General features: G+C 37.2%; 1 protein-coding gene and 1 long non-coding RNA gene across 21 annotated transcripts in view; one reads left to right on the forward strand and one right to left on the reverse strand.

The window, feature by feature from the left end:
* GPHN (gephyrin) overlaps nucleotides 1-19,383 on the reverse strand; it is a 271,041-nt gene that overhangs the window by 227,073 nt on the left and 24,585 nt on the right. The window lies entirely within an intron of this gene.
* Nucleotides 1-19,383, forward strand: part of LOC119701184 — a 36,324-nt gene continuing 16,941 nt past the window's right edge. The window contains exon 1 of the long non-coding RNA XR_005257037.1: nucleotides 1-19,383. This exon is cut by the window's right edge and continues 11,970 nt beyond it. This is a non-coding gene — a long non-coding RNA (uncharacterized LOC119701184).

Consider the following 19,383-nt stretch of genomic DNA (forward strand, 5'->3'; position numbering starts at 1 on the left):
TATCTGAACAGCCTTACTCACAGTCTTCCTGAAGTAAAACAAATAATACTATGCATTTCTTAAGATAAAATGATGAAATGCCATTTACAAGTGATACTTATTATCTGAATTATCATTATTCCTACTGGAATCCTCTTCTCTTTTGCCTTACTGTTGCTATATATGATTGAGAAGTCTGCCTTCCTGCACTTTTCCTTACGAAGTACATAAAAACAAGAAGAGAGCATATCTGGAAGGCACATTCACTGACAGCCTGGAGTTGTGAAAAAACACTGAATTATGGGGTACAGTGGAAACATTTTTATTACCATCCAGTCCTCAACTCTTGCAACTACACATATTCTTTAAATTATTTTCTTTGGTCATTGTTTACTCCAGCTCTCTACACTGTGTATCTTATTTAAAATACTGCACAACCAAGAAGGTTCTGTTCTCACTGTGTCTTGGTGGCTGACTTTGGCTCAATTCCAGCCTCCCCAATAGGAACTGGGCCTAATAAGCTCTGCAGGACCTTCTCAGCAGGGAAGGAGAGCTCAAAGGCAGCTAAAGGGAGAGTGTACATGTCTGTGGGGAGCTGAGCTGGATGTCTGTAGCAGGTACACAGACTGGAAGACTTGCAAGAAAAGGCTGTTGAGGAATGGCCCAGAAGCACAGTGAATTAAAGTGCTTGTGCAACCATAGCCTCCAGCATCCATCACAGCATGATTTCTTTACTAAGAATAGCTGAAGTGGGCAGAGCAAATGCTTGTCTGTGATTCACTGTGATTTATATGGCTCCTCAGACCCTCACCAATAACAAACACCTGGGAAGGCGTGACCACCAAAAGCACTCAGACCTTTCCAAGGGTATTCCTGTACCTCCCCTCAGGGCTGAAAGAAAATGGCCCTGCTGCCAATCAGGTCTAGGCATGAGCTTAAGATAAATGAGCAGGACAACACAAGAAACTGTCACTACCTTAAAGTAGCACCATATGAATGTGAACTTCCCGTGGCAACATCATCAGAAATATCAATTTGGGTACCCATGTGACTAAGCAATCGAGGAGAAAGTAATTGGGGGTGAATTGATGTCTTGGAAGAAGCCTGGGTTAGAGAAAGACAGGTGTAAAAGTGGATTAGAGGGTCAGAAAACTGTAAAACCTGTATCAAGGCATGTAAATTACATGATCACTGCTGCCTGGGAATATATACTGGATGGCTCTGCCACAGCCTCAATCTTACAACCCAAACCATTGTCCACATGTTGTGAAACCTGCTTCTGCAGTCAAGAAAGAAGGAACAGGAGTTTTCCCTGTTTGGAAGGGTGAATCAAGCATCTTGACATCTCTGTGTCATCATGCCATACCTCAGCCTGTCTACCCACTACATCCTAATGCTTCCAAGCCCACACTCACAGTTTCCCAATCTTCTGCTTTAAGGACGTCCTGAACAAGAAGTGACACCTGTGTATTAACTGCACTCAGGGATTTTTCTTCCATGCATTTGTCTCATCATGTCTCAAGGTAGCAGATGTAACATCCTGCGGCAAAAAATACCAGGAACTGAACCACAAGATCTACAAGAGCATCCTAAACCTCCAAGCAAGCCAAGGTGAAATCAGCACGAGTGCTGATGAATGCAATGCACTATCCATACAGCAGACAGACTGAAACAATACTTTGTCCTTCAAATCTGTACAAACGCCAAGCCTACGTAAGAAACGTGTACTGGATTCCAGGTATAGGCTGTTGACAATCATCTGTGGGAACTGACAACTGTTCTCCTGGGAGCACCAGTCCCGTAGTGCTGGAAATACAAACCCTCCGCATCTGTTTTGCATTCCACCTCTGCTATACTCTTCCTCCACAGAAAAATGGATATAAATATACCCTTTTAAAAAATATTCCTCCTAAAAATAGTTATGAGCATTTATCTACAGATTGGTGAAATGGCCCAGCTGTACAGTCCAGCTTGCAAAAATAACTTCTGATATGGCGTGAAGGATCTTGACTAGTAGGTGAAAATAGAAGCATGATATTTAGAAACCAATTCTAGTATTCTGAGTAACATGGACTAACTTCAGGTTTTAGAAACTACTAATTTAGACATTTAGAAATTGCCAAACATACAGCTAGGGCCTGAAAACTGTGCATAGTCTGGTCAACTGGAATAAACATGAGGAAAAGAGGCTGGCTGCCCCCGTTTCTTACAAGTATTAAAACTAGGGTGATTATATCCTCTACTAAACATCAAAAAATTTCCCCTATTAGTTTTGCGCCCTGGCTCCCCAGCTCCTCTCCCTGTCCATCAGTGACAATGCCAATACAAGCTTCATGTGCAATAACCCAGTCACTTGCTGGGCCAACAGACTTACACAGAGTACTGTGGGTCAGGTTTTAGTCACACCAGCAGGAATGAAAAGAGGCAAATATTAGGAAAGAATGGGAGCCCTCTACCAGCCATTCAAATGTTTTAATACAGTGACATTAAGATTCATTACTTCAGTTTGCCATTAATCATGCCAATCAACAGGATGTAAAAGTGAGTGTTCTCCCTTTAAACTCCCCATGAAATTCACATTTCATTCGCTGAGTACTGTCACTACTCATCTCCATGGAAACAGTTGTGATGGGAAAAACTCACTGGTATATTGTATCACCAAGTGAATCAGACGAGACTAATTAAAGACAACTCTTTCTAAATATACATACAGCCTGCAAACCCAGAATACTGAGAAAATATTTTCAAAACGGTCTTACAGGCAGAGTTTTATTAAAACTAGTAGGACAGTCTCATGGACAGATGCACAGGATTACAGTATACAGTACCCCTATCAAAAACCTTCTTTACTTAAACCACAGCAGCTCAAAATCTCTTGCTGATATATAAGGTCTGTGTATATAATATTTTAAAAGGCAGATGGCAGTTAAGACCATTTAACCACTACAAATTTGTACAAAACTATTCATACAGTGTACTTCGCAAACCTTCCACATACAATAAGTCTCCCACATTTTTTAAAATTCTTGAAGACATCCCATGATATTTATTACTAATAAAAATTGCAAATATACTGTAGAAACAAACTCATAAACAGGAAATAGGCCCTGGGTGTGATTACAAGAGAGAGCTGCCAAGAAGTGCCATCCATACAGACATCCTAGCTTTTCCCCTGGATATCTTCACAGCTACCTCACTGTTCTTTAAGCCATTTACTTACCAATTCCTGTGGTATTCATATAGATTCATAAAATTCACTAAATATGAAAGGGAATGAACTAAAAAAAAAAAAATCACTGTAGAAATCTCCTATTACATTATCTCTTTTTCAGTTTAAGTAGTCACTCAGCATATTAAGGGTTTACTTAGGGATGAAAGATATTCCACAATTTCAAGCTGACAACCAATTCCCAAACAGCTTCATAAGCATTCCATTCATATTTTTGTTTACATAATAATCAAAAATTAAATTTTAAAACAACAAAAATATAGATTTTTTTCTTTAATTAATATAAGCATTAATGTAGAGCAAGGAAAAAGTATCTTTACTTAAATTAAAAATGACATTAAAGTTACAAGACATTTCAAGGTCCAAAAGGAAATACATAAAGTTAGGAGAGAGGGAAGGTGCCTTACACAAAGAACCTCTAATTAATGCAGCCTAGTTCCTAATTAATGCAGCCTATTTCTTAAATGCAGCAGGACTTTGACAACACCTCCTCAAACACAAGCCACTATCTCTTCTGGAAAGGGCTTCTTACCTCAGGCCCGGACCCAGCCTAATGCAATGTATTGATCCCATATCCTGTGCTACCTTGGACTTACCTCATCTGCCACTTTCTGCGCCACATTTCATTGTACAGCCTAAACATGTCCTTACACACCTGTAGATATTTTTAAACACATCCTAAGAAAACCAGGCATTTTAGATTAATGCATTCATAGCAGCAAAATGAAAAGTCACCTCCAATTTAAGTTATATGCTATCAAAAATATATATTTGTGCTTCATATTAATAAAGATGATACTACAGAATACAGTATTTACAAAAAAATTTATAGTGTTTGGAATATGACATATTCATCTGATGCAAGACACTAAATTTTCATATCTAAAGTTATTTGATACAAATTTTGTGTAAATGGAAGCAAGTTGTTCAAGTAATACATGTGCTTCAAATTTGACAACCAGAAGAAAAGACTACTGTAAGATTATTTTTCCTGCTACCGTGTCAGAAGGGATTTAAACCTTTTCTGCATGACTTACTGTCTTCTTCACTCAAAATTTTAAATTCCATTAATTTAAATGGCTCTTTTTATCAGCTCAAATGCACTCTTTACAAATAATGCAAAAAACATACAGTTATGCAAAATAAAATAGCTGATTTCATAACTGAAAAAAATTCAAAACAATTACCAATGACAAGTGCAACTATGTTTTGCAACATCAGCATAAAGAAGTACTATTCAGAAGCTTCTTAAAAACTAAGCATAGGTTATCTAAGCAAAAATGTGTCAAATTACTAGGAAGATAGAGTTACTGAAAAGAAAATGAATAAAACTGTATTTGAACAAAAAGACAACAGAATAACTGGCATCTTAAGTGCTTCCCATTCAATGCAAAACAAGGCATTCAGGAAGACAGAAAATTCATAAGCACACAAAGGAAACATACAGGAACGCAGTATGATATAAATGGGCAAACTCTCACAGCCAGGAACCACTAACCAAAAAAACAATCAATCCAAAGTAGTTTGTTTTTCCTTCTAACAGTCTCAAAACTAACACATGACATTTTGGCTTGATATGGGGCCTATATGCTAATGTCTTACAAAAACATCAAGTTTGTGAAGAAGTAAAGAACCTTTGAACTTCAAAACACTTCTGCTGTCATCTCTGCTTGTCATGGTGCTTAAGTGACTTGTCCCAGTCACTATCAGGACTGGGACAAGGACAGTAGAAAGATGTAAGATCTGATGAAATATCAAGATTTTATGTTCTTTTTAATATCAAATTATGATTGCATGAGCTGCAAAATTAGCTCATTTAATTCTGATTTCTGTATTTTCTGACTTTTCTAACATTAAGTATTATGCATATTTACTATGTACAACAATTTAACATGAATGCATGGCTCAACAGAGTTACCCTGTACTGTTAAACATGATCTTCTTAAAGAATATTCATTTCAAAGTGAAATATGAGCACAAAAGAAAACAAACAAACAAATAAATAACAAAAAAATATTAAAAATAAACCAGTCCCCAACTAAGGAACAACAGTATGCAGAAAGCTGTTTATGACATTGTTATCCTCCCAGAAGCCAACTATTTTGGATGGTTATGCAAATGCATCATATTTCTAAGAAAATACTTAAAAGAGCCACCTTTTGCTTGACAGAAGTATGAATCACATAAAAATTGATGATCCTCTTCTTTACAACCCTAATAATTTTCCACATACCTTAATTTTAATAAGAAATTCTCCTTGCAAAAAAAAAAAAAAAAATCCAAATTTTTTAATATAACTGAAATACTAATGGTATAAAAACTCACCAAACCTACATTATTAGAAGCCATGCACAACCCAATGCAATAATGAACCACTGTATCTCTAAAAATGAGTCTCACCAACAGTTGCACTTGTAACATTTTTAGCTGTTCAGCAGTAGTTGCACAGAGTTCCATTTTTGGTAAACACTTGCATAAATCAACAGACTGAAAATCAGAAACTTAAGGAAGAAAAGTGGCAAACTCTAGTTAAATGGATCAGAACAGATTTTAAAATAACTATTTCCTGCAAATTCCAGAAGTTTGAGATATACTACTACAACCCCAAACTCATGGGAGTTAATTTAGAACACACAGCAGTGATTCTCAGGGAAAAGAAATGAAGCTAGCCAGTAAATTGTTTCCTTCTCTCATCTTGAAAATCTAGAGCAGTTTGCCCACGTAAGTACTCCCTAAGAGATCAACAACTGCAGTAGGCCAGTGCAATGCCAAACAGCCCCAAAACATAACCATATTTTCATCTTACTGTTTATAGATATCATGTAAGACCTTCAAGTCAGCATCCACCTTTATTGCTTCATTTTACACAAGCAAAAAGGGAGTTCTGTGCTGTATTTTTCTTGATCCCTAACAGCTACAAGAACCATCATGATTTCTTGAACAGTCTTTTCCTCATACACAAAGCCTACATGCAATATGAGATAAAGACATTCTCATTATGAAGTGGTATCTCAAATTTTACAGTATGCAAGTTAGCACCAGCACCAATTTTCAAGAATTCTCTCTGTGCCAAAATTCTGACATCTGGCAAGCCTACAGCTTACTTAAAACAAACAAGTAAAATCTAAATCTAAATATATGTGTACACATAAACATATACACAGACACAGAACCATAACAATAATACCTTACAAGAGAGAATCTGGGACAAGTTTAATGATCCACAATCAAATAAATGATTTTGGTTATTTCAAACTGCACCTAAAGCTTTTTCACTCACTTCTCAAAATCATGTAAAACACAGACATAAAAATAGGTACCTTCACCCTTCACAATCAATCCATATAGAAAGCTCTATTTATATTTGTTGCAGCCTCTGTTTTAATAATGATGAATTACTCAATTGATAAGTTGCCAGCAAGGAAGACTTCCCATTATTAGTCAAGTAACATCCTGACAGTGGCAACCATTAAGCTTCTGTAGAAATACAGCAGATCACATCTACCTTGCAAATTCTTACATTGCATTATCTGGGTATCTAAAGATACTATGTCTATATAGTATGAAAGCGAGTTTGTTTTGTATCTGCTGTCACGTTTTGGTAAGATGATGCAAAAGCATCCAAACAAACCCCAAAACCACATCCAAAATTTTGTGGCAGTCTTGTAGGTTGTGGCCCATTAACCTCTTTTAAAACTGCTTGAAACAAAATATTATTCTACTATTCTTCCTCATCCAAATTCTGTTCAATGTTACGTATTTCAGTGAGGAGAATATATACCATACCAAATACCTCAAAGAGGTAAAAATGCATATTTTAGCTCATGTCAACATATGCATTGCTTGCTTAAAAAAAAATTACAGATTACAAGGAAGTAGAGATTAATAATTAAGAAGCTTAGCAAAGGAATAAAAAATTATGACACTAAATAAACTACATAGGAAATAAGACTGACCTGTCATATCCCCCAATCCTGCTTCTGAACTGGTTTAAGGGGGAAGACATAATATCATTGTCCTCTTGAGACCATCCACCCCAGAAAACCTCTCATTCAATGAACCCCGATCATGGACAAGGAATGGAGAGAAAATGGCACCCAAATGGGTGTTTTAGGTAGTATTCAGGAGCAAATGTTTCATTTCCTTCATTCTTATAGAACAGGTACTACCAAACTGAAAGCACCTTTCAGTTCTAGGGATCAGAGGTTCAAGGAAACAAAGCAATGATGAAAACTAGACACATGTTGGAAGGAAGCAACATAATATAACAAAATACTTTTTCCTCAAAGGATTCTTTGAACAAGGCAACAGATTGAAAAAATCCCCTGGATCAGAGAAGTCATGAAGAATACAGGTTTCTACTTGAAACATTAGGCCATCTTATGAGTGGAAAGAAGAGAAGAGGACAGGCATGACTAGCTGAACAAACAGCTAGAACAATTTCTAGAATATCAGACTAAAAAGGCATATCTCAGAAGTGAATCTAGAAGAGTAGAAAGGAAATGTCTTAACATCAAAAAGTTTCCATGGGATGCAGAGAGAAACACACGTGGGCTGCTATCTTTTTCTTTGGCAGATGTTCTCAAACATCAAGATGAAGTATTTAGTGTTTTGTGAAAAACCTGTGGAAGACAAATTTCTGGCACCAAGCATGAGACAAAACTCGATTCATTTGCAATTTTTTATTACAGCTTCTGTTCTGCTTCAAAATCACTTGTTTCTGATAAAAAGCTCTCCGATCCAGCATGCTTATTTATGTGGAACACATATCCTTGAAAGAATCACCAAGTACCCAGAGCTTACACACGCATGTTCAGCAACTGTTTACACTTTTGTCCAATGGAACAGCTTATAAATATATTTTTCCCACTTACAGCTCAAAGATGATTTACCTTTGGTGGGCAGCCAATGTGCCTTTCATAAAAACTAACAAAGTTCGTCACACATTCTGAAATTCTTACATACCCCACATGTTCCTAGGATTCACCATCACTAATGAATGAGTGGCATAATTCCACAGTGGAAGTTTTCAAATTAAAAGAATTATCTCAAGAGATACTTCACTTGTCTGTATTTCAGATCTAACAGGCAGACAAAGCAACATACATTTAGACTAGGTTTTACAAGGTACAATTCTAAAATAAACTCTCAATGGTAATTGAGTACCTTTAAAAATCTCAGTCCAACTTCCAAGTTTGGTACTACTGATCTACTGCTAATCATGTAGCCATATAATTTTCTACTGACTTTTCTAATTACTTTTATTTACTATTTTTTAAAACTAGTGTTACCCCAAAGGGAAAACCAGAAGCCTTCAAGAACTATTTTAGGTTCTGAATAAGCAATTTGTTTTAAACATATTTTTACTACTGTACTTCAAACTGTTGTAAGCAGTCCTGATTAACAGGACAAAAGGTGTCGTGACTGTACCTGTTCCACCAATAGGGAGGAGATCAGTGGGGAAAAGACATCCATTATATACCAAGACAGCCAACAGCCATTACCATGTACCAAATCACATAATGAAGCATCTGTTCTTAGAACTATTCAAAAAGTAATTTTGATGCATCTTGGAACTTCCAATGTATTTTCAGGGCCATTTAGAGCAGCTAGGTATTGCTAGGTCACAAGCCTCCAAGGAATATTCCTCAAATACCTAGAGACGTAAGCAGGAAACAAAAGACACTAGAGAACAGAATTCCCTTCAAGGAGGTTGTCTCTTCCTGTCAGATAATGCAGATTCTAACATCTTTGTCAAGGTATTCATCTGGCAGGGTGGAAGAGACACCGGCATTCCAAATACATAAACACACTTCTTGACGTGCTTTTCATGCCTACATTACCAAGGAACATTCCACTCACTGATTAAGGCATTCAGGATGGTCAGGCACACGCCAGATTGATGTGGTACAGTTCTGTACCACAGAACTTAATCATTTTCTCTCAGGATATGTGTAGAAATATAGGTCTTTTAAAACTTGATCAGATGAAGGAAGTAATTTGGAGCTTAAGGGTTTCCATGACAAGTTTTTTTGTCTCTTACTGTCTTAGGTTGTAATGCAGTATGTAACCAAAAGTATATATTCTATCACCATCTGTTCAAACCACGTGGGACAGCATTCTTTATCTCTTCCCCAACCCATCCTCCCTTCAGGAGATATCTTCTGTTAATGGGCCATTGGGTCTCATTGCATGAATGAAAAAATTACATCATACCATTGTAAAATGCTCCACCCAGGGAGAAGAGCCAAGCATTCCTACCTGGATATAATCTGAGATTTGGAATGCCACAGGCAGCCTTTTTCCACTGGATTCCCAGAGGAAGACCAAACTCTTCTACACCACCACTGGACCTTCAGAAGAAAACTACATCCTTCTATAGGATCACTGCTTCTACAGAACCCCATCTGTGACTCCAGGAGGACTGCAGCCACCATTTATTCGGACTGCTACCAACATCCTGACCAGTAAGGTGTCAGGCTGTTTTCTGACTCTATCTGTGGTTTTGTACTACTGCATTTTATTTTAATTTTCCTATTAAAACTGTAGTTCTGACTTAGGATCTCCCACTGGTTTGCTTTCAAGCCAGTAGAGTTAGTTTGAAGAAATGGCTTTCAAAGCCAAGGAATAAAGTCATGAGTACACTTTGTAACTTAATTTCAGCAGAAATGTCAGCTTAGAGTGTCAAATTCTTGTCTCTTGCTCTCACCTTGAGTGCCCCTTTTGCTGTGCCAACAGAACAATTTCTGCAGCAATTTTATAAACAATAGATAAGTCAAACAGAATCACAAAACCATCAAACAATCATGAAGGATACACTAATCTAACTTACATTGCAGTTCCACAAACTGCTGTGCTGGCACAAACAGGGAGTTGGACTTGGTATACAAACACCCAGTAAAGGAGAGGGAGAACAACAATTGCTACAAAAGTAAACATCCTACTTTCCTGTTCAATCTTGCTGATTTCAATGCTGTTTTATCTTTGAGACAACTCCTTATCAAATTTCAAGCAAGAATGAATACCTTTTAATGTAATAAGTAATACAGGATACAGACAATAGCCCATAAACCTTGTAATTAGAAAAAAAAATTGAGTTATAAAGCTGACTTTACCCAGTGCGGGATATAAGAAGCAGGGTGTGATATTAAAATATGACTCAGTGACCCAGGGGATATTCTGTATAAGGTATGTCATGTATGCTTGGCAATTCAGAGCAGAAATTCTAATTTCTATACCAACATTAACTGTGCCTGGTTCATATCCCTGTTGTACGATTTCTAGAAGCATTGCCATTAAAAAATTAGTCATGCCTCTGGAACAGTTTGCAGGTTGTGAAGACTAATTTACTATCTGTAATTAGAGCTTTGCCCATGTTATCAAGATGTAACACCAGGCACAGGAAAACGATCCTGGAATAGGAAGCTTTACTTGTAAAGATCTCTGGAATAAAACAATCCACTTAAAATATTACATAAAAGAAAACAGCATCTGAAAAAACTGTAATTATTTCAGGAAAAAAGGCAATCTGAACATGTCAGCGAACATAGCAAAGGCTGCTCTGAACTCTTCACAGCTCCCTTGAAAGTCTAACATCCAACAGCCACTCCTGTCTCTGCTCCTGCCAAGGTAATGTTCCACAAATCAGAAGTCCTTTTCTGTCCCTGCCAGCAATTTCAGCGAATGAAAAAGCAAAATATCTGGACTTGTTATGTGTTTTTTTTTAACATTAGAAGTTGAGAAATGGATCTAAGGGAGTCTGTCTGCTGCAGAAGGCCAGTCTGGGAATTGCAATGTTTTAAGTATACCAAGAACAGTACAAGACACAGGCAAAGCATAGCAACAATAAAAATGATAGAAGCATGTCAGAGATAAAACTGAGTTATTTGATGGGGGTGGGTGGAAGTCCTTATTCAAAATTATTCATATCACAAAGGCAAATGCATACGTAACTGCAAATCATCCAATAACATACTACTAAAAATAAGACTTTTATCAGTAGAAAATTTAGTTGCCTGACCACAAGTGTCAATAAATAGCTATTCAGCATAACAAACTCAATTTATAGGGGATTTAGGAACTTCATTACAGCAAACTATCTCCCTAAAAATAACTTTTTCTTTTGCTTAGTGAAATTTAAACTAGAACTCTCTCACAGCTTGTCCCTTGAGGGCTACATATATGACCATCTTTCATACTGCATGAAAGAAATTTTCAACTCAACAAGTAGATCTTCTTTTTCCTCACAGAAAATGTATACAGTATCACTAGTGGAATTTAAGCAGTAGATGATACTGAGGAAGGCAAAATTCAACAAAAATTCTACATTAAGAAAAAAAAAAAATTACTACTGCTGATGACTGTAAAGTTATGTTTAAATAACCTCTCTGCTGGAAAGAATATCAAAGGAGTTGTGTTGTTAGAGTCATTTTTGAAAAACAGCACACTTCTAGCATTCTTAATTTGCTTCCACATAATACACTTTCTGGCCATGTAAATATCATGGCTCCTAGAAGCACTGTTCAATTTCTGCTTGGGCAGATCTTCTTTTTGTCTATATAGAGAATACCAATTGAACCAAGACTTCTCTGTCCATTACTGGCAGACAGGACCAAATACAAGAGCTTCAGTTCAGTCTGATGAAAGTCTCTAGTGCTCTTACATCCAAAGTATGCTTGTTCTATGGGTGCTTCAGGCATGGACAGGGAGTGGGCAATAGTCAGAACAGGAACACAAAGTCCACTTTGGAAAACAAAGTTCAGTTTACTGTTATGTTCTACAAAGATAAATCAATAGCAAGTTCCACTTCCACTTAATTCCACTTCTTTTAATGGATAAATAACAGTCATATCTTAGGATTTTAAGATCACACATTTCTATTCGCAGAAAGATTAAGTATGGAAGCCATTGATCCTGAAAGAGAATTCAATAGTTGAAGAAAGAATATTTAGATTTTATTAAGGGGCATTAATACATTGCCACTTAAAGCTGAAACCTCCTCCATAATGCTTTTTTCTCAACTACTATGTTTTCAAGTCTAATGATAAATGGTACTATTCAGCTCAAACAGTAAGTTCAGACATCAAGCCTGCAGAGGTAAAATGATGTTCATGACTGACTAGAAGTACAAGTGTAAGAAGCTGCGTAAAACATCCTTTCCAAGTCCTTCACCTTGATAGGAGTAGGAAGGTTTATTGTGGATATTCTTCCAAATCCTTTTTACTTTGTCACAATTTGTTTGATTATAGACAAGCCATGTAAAAACACTAAGCCACAGAGAGTTCCATTAACAAAGCAAATCCTAAAAACATTCTCCCCTCTGCTCTTCACAGTAATTTGAAACATGCTTATCCACACAGTTAGGGATAGGATGCTCTCTTTCTACAATAAGATGACAAGAGTAGAATATACAAAAAGAAACAGGCAACAAAGAAGGAGAATAAAAGCATCACTCACTGACAAGACTCAGGAAGACTTGTTTTGCTGAACATAAACGACAACAACAAAATATACTATGGGTATTGTTAGTGAGAAAGGAAGTTCAGGAAAACAAGATTCTTCTGGTGGATGGGTAAAAACAGCCCAGTGATAGTGATGCAGAAAAGACTGAAATGTCTCATTTTCCCCTGTTCCATACAAACAAAGCTTCCTCCCAAAAAACTGCAGGTACTGACAGGGTTTGGGAAAGCACAGGGAAACTAACACTGTGGGATCAACTGTTTTGGAATACAGTGTGGCTGTATTCACACCCTTGGGGCTAGAAGGCATTCACCTAAGGTAGCTGAAAAGGTTGGCCAATGTGATTAGAGATTGCAAACAGCTACCAAAAATTCTAACAGCTGAGGTGTTTGAGGTGTCCTAAGGCTTCAAAAAAGGCTAATTCCTACAAAAGGTGAAGAGACCCACAGAACAGGCCAGACAACCTGAACTACAAAGTACCAAAGAAGCCCACATAGAGCATGCACTCCTAGAGTCAATTTTCAAACACAAGATGGACAATAAAGTAACCAGCAACAGACAAAATTGTTTTACCAAGGTCAGATTATCAACCTGACTGCCTATTTTAATGATATGACTACTTAGGTAGCTAAGGAAAAAACTATTGATTTCATGGAACCAAATCTCAGTGAGGTTTTTTGGAACCATCTCATACAGCATTGTCTGGAAGCTGAGAAGCACAGAGCGGAAGAGTAAACTGTTAGGTTAAAAATGAAGCATTCTGCCTAGATCAAAAAGCAACAATAAATGAGTCAATATTCACTTAGCAGCTTGTAAAGACCAGAATACCAAAAAGGTTAATATTGGGGCCCAAATGGTTGATTTTAAACTGTGTTGTGTTTCTTTTTTCATTTGGGTTTTTTTTTTTAATTAAATCAGCACCCTGAATGATGAGACAGCCTACACACCTAGGAATTTGTAGAGAGCATTGCAGAGTAGAGTACCTAATCTGATCAATGCCAAAGCTTCAACCCAGAGAACTCAAGAACCTGAGGACTAAGCAAAATAAGAAGGGTGCCCAACAGATCCAGGCAAGTTACTGTTCCTTCCTACTCTGCATCTGGAACAGTGTGCATAGTTTTGGATCTCTAGCTGAAGAGTTATTTTGAAAAATTAGAGAGGGTCTAGCAGAGACCACCAAGATGGCCAGGGGCTCAGAGCAAATGCACAGATTGTGGGAGTTGAACTTAGTCAACCTGGCAAAGATGAAGCTGAAATGCTACCTAGTAGCAACTCAAAACTATCCAAAGTGTAAATCCAAATTATTGCAACAGCAATAAAAATGCAGCTTGGCTATTCAGATTGAGCACAAGACCTCCAGAGGTTCTATCCAAACAATTTCTATGATTGCGTATGACAGCTCATTGTTCTACAAATTCTAGAGACAACGATGACTCATTTTTTAAGACAGACAGAATTTTCATTTCTACAAATGTAAACTTGGGTGAAGTTACTTTAAAAGCCCTCCCATTATTAAAGAACTCAGTCATCCAAAGTAAATATCTTAACGACACTTGAGCTCAGAAGACTACAAAGAGATTTTTTTAAAAGCAAAGAAGCACATTTGTTACTTGTTAGGAGTCCTTATTTGTGTCCTGGTTTCATCTGGGACAGAGTTAATTTTCTTCTTAGTAGCTGCTACAGTGCTGTGGTTTTGATTTAGAACAAAAATATAATGTTGATAACTCACTGATGTTTTAGTTGTTGCTAAGTAATCTTACTCTAAATCAAAGATTTTTCAGTTTCCTATGTTCTGCCAGTGAGGAGATTGAGGAGATGCACAAAAGCTGAGAGGGAGCATAGCCAGGACAGCTTACCCAAACTGGCTAAAGGAATAACATCTCATTGAAGCTCATGCCCAGTATATAAATTAGGGGGAATCATCTGGGACAGGCTGATCACTGCAGGGGGACAGGTAGTGTGCCATTGTTTTGTGCAACACTTGCTTCTCTTCAGTTTTATTCCATTTGGAATAAACAGGAGGAATTTATTCCTATTGGTATGAATAATATAGAAGGGTTAATGGTGGGGGGGCTGTTGAGATTTGACAGCAATAGTTTATCAGGGTGGGCCTTGGAGAGAAGCCAAGTAGGAACTATTATGGCATAGATTGTGCTTTTCTTGTCTTTGTGTTTTGTTTTGGGAGGACTGGCAGTTGGATTCAATCTTTAACCTTATTATGGGGTAATGGTTTGGTGACGGCCACTGCTGCAGGGCCGGGTGGTTGTTGAGTTTAGCCTCCTTTGTATCGTTAGTGTTACTCATGGGGGTTTTGGGTGGGACATTATTGGGTTTTGTTAATTCTTGTATCTTTTGCCATAATTAGTCATAATTAGTATTAGTGTATTTTATTTTGTTTCAGTTATTAAGCTGTTCTTAGCTTGATCCATGAGGTTGCTTGGGTTTTTTTTCAGATTCTGCTCCCCAAAGCAGGGAGAAAGGAGGGGAAAGCGAGCGTGCAGCTGCATGGATACTTTGTTACTGACTCAAGTTAAACATTAAGGTACTTCACTAAATAGACGAACCTGAGATCTGCAAGAAGCATCAATATGCTCTGCTACATCATGACCAAATTCCACTGAGACCTTTTCATAATCACTGACCTTAAAATTACTTTAAAAACATGCAAAACACATAGCAGCAAAAAAATAAAACTTCATTAACAGAGAAGTTACTCAGCACATTTAGATGGGCTTTTCCAGAATTTAGAGGAAACAACTGCTGTATTTTAGAAGAATTTGCTTAGACTCAAATCATTGGTGAGTATTCTGTCAACTGGTCAGAGGGACAACAGTCAAGAGGTTTGAACAAAAGGCAAACAGTATTGCATTAGAGAAGCAACAAGACATGTTCCTGTACCCTGAAAAGCTACTGAAAACAGCATGCACTTCTGTCCTCAGAACTCTAACAAAGCTGAAGGAATAAAGTAACAAAAATGTACAACTGTCATCTTTTTTTTCTTATGGACAGTATTGTATCATTGCCTCTTACCATCTTTAAACTATTTTCATATACGCCTTTACAATTTTTATTTAAAAAATTGCTTCAAAAATCTAAAACGTGCCAAAGGCATTATGAGAAAATTTTTACTTTTAATACAAGCACATCTTTCCAAACTCTTTTGACATCATCTGTCAGACTAATTCTAAAATTCTATGTAGAACTCTAAAATTCTGAGCAGAACAATAGCCTGTGTTTTTTTAAACCAAAGCCCTTCATCTGACTGCATACTCTAGACCTGTTCCATGCATTCAAGTTGTCCATGGCAGCACTACCCCACACTGGTAAAAAAAAAAAAACAAAAACAAAAAACCAGCAAAATAAACCCAAACCTTCAAAACAGACTGTAAAGCAAAATGAATGTTATTTGTTCAGCCAGTCACTTGCATAGAACTGCAAGCTGCAATTCTTCTTGAAAAGCATCAGCTCCCTTTCACAAAACTACCTACAGCCTGCCAAATTTAGGATGGGAAAATTTCTTACAATGCAAGAACCAGACCAACTTCGTTATCACTGATGGGGAAAGCATACCTTGACAACAGGCTGAATTAGTGGGATTCTTGAGAGCAATGTTCAAGTAAAAATGCTGGAGGTTTTTTTTTTTTTTGATAAAATGTTTATTTTGAAAATACTTAAACCTCATGTCCATTGAATAACTGCTATCTACTAAATTTTTTCTTTCCCATGCCTAGAGATCAAAACTGTAGTAGAATGATGGTTACACACAGCACAGGAAGCTTATATTGCCAAAATCTCAAGGCCAAGATTGGAAGCAGGGGAATGGGCATCAAGAATACTGCCAATCCATCTATTACTAAACTGGCAAGAATTTCTACTACTTGATGAAAATAAAGCAGAACTCTTTTACCTTCTTGCCAAAATTAAGGTGAAGTCTATAGCAGAAGGCAAGAAGCCAGTATTTACAGATGGCCAATGTGCTGGGCAACCCTGTTCTGGTTGAGATCTGCATTTTCCTGCACAACCCTATCAAAGAATGATGCTACAGATGGACTAAATAAGCCAAGGTCTACCCTAGAGTTCTGAAATTGAGGTAAAACAAATATAGTAGTTCAGGTTATTATTTATTGACAGGTATTTCAGATGACATAACCTGTAAGGGGCTGGGATTGCTGAAGACACACTATGCACACACCAGCCAACACCACAGGCCTTTCTGCCAGATCCAGCTGGCAATGTCAAATGTCTCATCAGCATTTCACACCTTGGACAGTTATGGCACAGATTCTGCCCTCATCTCTAATGGCAAAAGAATGCATGGAAGATGCAGGTGATACTTCTGGCATCCTTCATTGTCACACTACATTCTCACACTGCCTGCACCTTTTTCTCCACTTTTATTGAAAATAATTTAATATTCAAATAAAATCTTTTGTTTGGGAAACATAGTTCCCAGCTTCAATTTCTCTAGCTGTTCTGCAGCCCAGAATACTTTCTGGTTTTTACCCCTGATTTTTGACCCTGATACGTGACACTGTTTCTAAAAAACTCGTGTATACTTTTAACTCATAAATATTAATGAATATAAATGCTATTAATACGAATCATAAATAAGAAGCACAGCTTGACAGCAGAGTAACACTGTATGAGAAATCAGGGTACTAAATAAACTAGACAAAAGAGTTTACAAATAGTTAGCTACTGAAGTATTTTCTGACTTTTATCTAATTCTCAGTAGCTTTAAAACATCAACAAAATCCTATTGTAAGTCATTTGCAGCTAATATTACACCTTTGTTATTTGCATTGAATTCAGAAGATGTATGTCTGTGATAATCTGAAACTGGATTTTATGTACCATTTAGGGTGCAAAATATGCTCACTGTTTGCTCTGTAGTCCTGCAATGCAGATCACTTGCATGCTCTGACCACAGATAATTACACAGGCAAACACGTGCTGTTTCTTTGCACTCTGCCAACTGTATTCACTTGTTCCCTTCACCACCTAAAGCACAATCCTGTGAAGACTTACATATTCATTTCCACTGAGAGCACCAACATGTTTAATTGAAGTTAATGGGAAAACTCACAACAAAATGCTAAATATGTGTAAGTATTAAGTCTTCACAAAGCTCTTCCACCCCTAAATTCAGAACATTTAAGCAGCATTTTTTTCTAGTGTAAATATACTTAGAACAGTATTTAAGCATCTGTAAAACAAGTTAGACACTGAGAGTGCTTCCTAATAATTCTAAATATGACTTGCATTGCAACAGTAGTTGGTGGTCCCAAGTAAGATTAGGATTTGTAGTCTAAAAAACAGACAAGACAAAGGCAATTAAGCAAAAAGGGTTGTATTACATAAAGACTGAATAAAGAGTGCCATTTTTGCATTCCTAATAATTTCAATGTGATGGTGCTAATTAGAAGATACTTCTGTAAGGAGCTTAGAAACTAACATATTAACATTCACCATTCAATTTCTCCCAAGTAGTCCTTGCATTCTATTTCTGTCTTTGGCACCAAGTATCCAGCCTATTCTTACAGAGAAATTACCTCCAATGATTCAGACAATCCTAGGAAAGTGAACCTCATTCACAACTAAAGACAAAATAAATACAACTGTTTTCAACCTAATATATTAGACAATTCCTCTCTAACCCCAAATTAATAACCCTGATCTCAAAACTAAGATTTAACCAACACTGATAAAGTTCCAGCTCCCTGATATCATGAACATTAGTTATTAGTAGGTGTTATGCCCTTAGCAAGTTGATTCTCAACAGGTTTTTTTTTAGGCTTGCCTTCTTACTTTTGCATTTAACTTGACAGCCTCTCTGATCTATTTTCCCCACTCTACATTAAATCCTTTTATTACGAACAGCTTCCTTTCTCCGCAAGTTTCTACATGTCACCTTTAATTTTTGGTCTGCTGATACTGTATCAAAGCCCGGGCAGACAGAGGAGTACTCGGCAGTCCTTGCAGAGTAGCGCTCACGATGGCTACTTGCCAGTTCCATGCTGGGGGAAGAAGGAGCGCTCCACACCCACACAGCTTGGTTTCCACAGAACAGAAATGCAGGTACACAGGCTACATGGGAGATGCAAGGCACAGTAATGGCCTTCTGATCTAGATAAAACCAACACTAATATATTGCACCATTTGAAGAAGCTAGAGGTCAGCCAATTGAAGCCTTTTCTTTTGCAGCCCACATTCCAGTTCCGAGTCTCATACAATGACTTTAAACAGATTGCACAGCATCACAAACCATTCAGCTGCTCTTTCTGACTTCCCTTTAGCTAACTGCCTCAATTCATATATGCTCAGTCTGACTTTCTGATTTTTTTTCCCTTCTTAAGCAAGCTGAAGTTGACTAAAAATTACAGAGTACACCTTCTGTAATTAGCAGACCGTAAGTAAAATATTACTTCTCCTCCTACAGTTCATCATACTGCTTCTTCCTAGAAGCACTCACTTAAGCATCTAGAATTCTCTTTGCATTCTGCACCAATGCAATCTTGACTCGGACTGCATGGGAATAACCCAATTTCTTTTTACAACTACTTTTTCTGCATGTTTCCCCCAAGAGTAATTGTAGTGGGTGAGGGAGAGGATGTGAGTGAAATGAGACATTATTGTTTAGGTTGATGCTGGTTTAACTTGAATAAAGTAGAAAACATCATCACTCATTTAATGTTATGAACTTCTATAACACTTTT

The sequence above is a fragment of the Motacilla alba genome, chromosome 5 (genome assembly GCF_015832195.1).
Source record: "Motacilla alba alba isolate MOTALB_02 chromosome 5, Motacilla_alba_V1.0_pri, whole genome shotgun sequence".
Taxonomy (NCBI): domain Eukaryota; kingdom Metazoa; phylum Chordata; class Aves; order Passeriformes; family Motacillidae; genus Motacilla; species Motacilla alba.